The sequence below is a fragment of the Oxyura jamaicensis genome (assembly GCF_011077185.1).
Source record: "Oxyura jamaicensis isolate SHBP4307 breed ruddy duck chromosome 4 unlocalized genomic scaffold, BPBGC_Ojam_1.0 oxy4_random_OJ206, whole genome shotgun sequence".
Classification (NCBI taxonomy): domain Eukaryota; kingdom Metazoa; phylum Chordata; class Aves; order Anseriformes; family Anatidae; genus Oxyura; species Oxyura jamaicensis.
This window is the reverse complement of record NW_023303783.1, coordinates 196-3,561: the sequence shown is the minus strand read 5'-3', so window position 1 is coordinate 3,561 and position 3,366 is coordinate 196. Positions and strand designations below refer to the sequence as shown.

General features: G+C 32.4%; 1 long non-coding RNA gene across 1 annotated transcript; it reads right to left on the bottom strand.

The window, feature by feature from the left end:
* Positions 1 to 345: 345 nt before the first annotated feature.
* LOC118157171 lies at positions 346 to 2,723 on the bottom strand. The gene is made up of 2 exons (XR_004746562.1): positions 2,664 to 2,723; positions 346 to 2,082 (listed from the first exon to the last, which is right to left on the bottom strand). It is a non-coding gene; the product is annotated as an uncharacterized LOC118157171 (long non-coding RNA).
* Between the last annotated feature and the right edge of the window lie 643 nt (positions 2,724 to 3,366).

Genomic DNA, 3,366 nt, shown 5'->3' with positions numbered 1-3,366 from the left:
TTTGCAATTACAAATAATTTTTGAGATGCCCCAGTCTTCAGCAGTGTGTAGCTTTCACCCACTTTGAATCCATCTATGAACAAGCATATCAGTACCGAAATCCTGGTGGTCTGGTTTAGGGACAATATTCAACATCACCTCAGACATTTATTACATGATAATTTACTAAATGGAAAAAAAAAAAAAAAATCTCAAGTAATTTATTTTAGGTAAGTTTCTTTTACGTAACTGAAAAACATTTAGTTAAGGACAACACACATGTAAATTATATTTTCCCCAAACAATGAATTGATGCTAACATGCAGAGTAACATCACTTGAACAATTTAACTAGGGTAACTTTTTAAAATCATTTGCAAACCATAGCTAGAACATTTTTTCTCGACTATTCAAGTTCCATTTTCAGGGGATACGGCAGTTACGCAACATGTTAACATTCTCAAGACTACTTTAAAATAAAATGTAATCATACTAATTATTTTTTTTTTGTATTTAATTATTTTAGTTATATTTCATCGAACAAATGAACAAAAAGTACTATGTATGAGTGACTATACTTTGTGAATTATTTCTAATGTGCCTCTAAAAAAAAAAAAAGAAACAAAACCACCCCAATTTCACAACAAAGTTTCAAAATCTGAGCTAAATCCATCTGAAACTTCACAAATAATTTACCAAAACATTAGCAAGAACAAGGTTTTGGAAAAATGTAAGAATGTGACTATGTGACTGCATTTTGAAATTTGGTATATTAAAGCCTTTACTTCCCTTGTTGCAAGCTAATTCATTTTTACACCCCTCTTCACCTTTTTTTTTTTTTTTTTTTTCCCCCTTTAGATCATAACAGAAATCATATAGTCAAGTTAGATTGAGTGATTACCCATGCTTACTCTAAACAGCAGACAAAAGTTACAGAAAACCTGGACCGAGATTACAGCAGTTTACAAAATGTAAAACAAGGGTAGCAGATGTGTCTTCTTTAGGATAACACAGGGAGGGTTTCAGGAACTTTAACTATTGTATTGTATTGATAGCTCATTTCAGAGAGTGCAATGTTTTTTCCTCCCTTCCCTCCCTTCTGCAAAATAAAGTGGTAAACATGTTCTCTTCAATATATAGTTCAGTTGCAAAAAGATAGTATTTGCATAAATATAAAAACACATGATAAAGCAAAATATTTTTAATTAGTAAGCCAATCATAAATAAACCCACCTAAAAATTAAACAGAACAAGAAGCTGTGTTCCTTCTACATGGATTTTTTTTTAAGCATGTTTTAATAGTCAGCTTCACTGTCTAGCTTGGGACTGAAACAATTCATCATTGAACACTCAACAATTCAGCACACTGAGCTAAGTCTTTTTTTTAGTTACATTTTTACATTTTCTTTATAAATGTAATACTTATGTACATTATATATTTTATTTCTACAATTCATTTACTTTAGTGAAATTCTACAACTTTCAAAGGGAATTCGCTGAGTCTTTACTAAATATGAACTGTTTCTTTTAAGAAGAAATTCATATAAACAACCAACATACAGCACTGCCCTTTGACATCTCTGTTAAGAATTTGAATCTTGAAGGGCTACCATAATAAATGTAAGAAAAAAAAAGGCTTTACCTAATTGTACATTTCATTAAGAAATATCATCCCACATAGCTACATAGAATCACCGGCTTGCAATAAACAGAGCACCATACCGCCGCACTACTGGAAACGTGGATAAACCACTTTAAAATTTACTACTGAAAACAGCTTCACCATTCCTAGCACTTTTAGAGTGAAATAAATCTGCAAAACTCTTCTGGAAATGTATACATCTTCTTCTTTAGCTGTAAAGTTTCCAAACCAGTGCCGATTACTGTATACTGTGAAGAACAAACATCCACTTTTGTAACTTTCCATATACTTCTCTCAGCCAATGCTTCTATCTGGAGTCAGGATTTTTCTTCTAGTTTACTCCTTGCTCATTTACAAATCTGCTGTTGAATATGAAGTAAGAATTCATAATAAGAGAAAGCTGCTTCTGTCCGATCTTCAATTAAATGCTGAAAAGACTCTGTCTTGGCAGGAGTTTCATCTCTGAAAGAATAGATATTTTAGTCATTTAGCAAGAGATACACTGTAAATTCAAGTAGAGGCATAAATTCTAATGAATTGCTTATTATGTTTTGAAGCCTAGATTCAGCCCCAAGATACTATAGTACAAATAACCCAAAGTTAAGAAAAAAGCCCTCGGAGTCTATGATCACTATCAAAAAGCAGCATCTTTTTAACAAGCATAACATGGGAGAAAGGTAGGTGAAATAGCATTTAAAGTATCTTGTAGAAACACAAGAACGGAAGCATAAAAATGATCTAGTGTTTAGATGTAAGCAATTATGCTGATGGCAATGAATTCTGAAAGTGTTATATTAAATCCCGATAAAGATTAAACCCAGAAAAAAATTACATCTGTGTATACAGAATTTGAATGTTCCTTTTTTTCCTCATTCAGAATTTACAGATCTCCATTGAAAGGTGTTTTAGATAACAGCACTCTATCAAGAGGAGGATATAGTATTTGGTTTCTTCTGATCTAGACACACCCACTTTTCAGTGTCAATTAGAAACTGTAAGTACGACTTGCCAATAATCACTCCGTATCTAACAGAAATACTTACTTTATTACTTGAAGAACTGGGCTGAAAGGTCTGTTGTTCCCTCAGCCAGGCTATGAAAGACCACGTCCTTTCTGAAGTAAGTGCAACTACCTCAGGGAGTTGTGTCTGGTTGAAAGTAATTGAAAGAAATTATCTTTTATTATCAGAACTATTTTAAAGAAAAGATCCTCATATTCATGACATGGCCCAATGACAGAATAACCACCATTTCTATTGTGAAATTACCATGTACTTCATATACACATTTTTTCTTCAGCTTAAAATACAATTCTGTAATACCTGTTTTATAGGAAGTAGTACACCTTTATCTTAAACTGCCTTTTAGGTGCAAAAGATTTTGCAAAGTGAACTCATGTAAACAGTAATCTTTTTAAAATGCTGCTTTCACAGTTTTCCTGCTATCTTTCCCTATCAACCACGTTCCTATATGTTGTCTTTTACACCATTGAAAAGATGAATGAAACATGGAGAAACAAAATTTGAATTGTAAGCAAAGTTCAATGCAAAGATAAGGGATTATTTGGTTGGGGAATGAGCTTTAAAAAATCCACCATCACAACAGCGCTTGTTTGAGGCATTCACTGAACTAAATACACAAACTCCAGGGTTGATATTATTTAACACAAATCTATAACGGAGTATTTTTTGTGTTACATCCAGTACTGCCTTTGTAGTAAATGAATGGGGAATATAATTTAAAAGC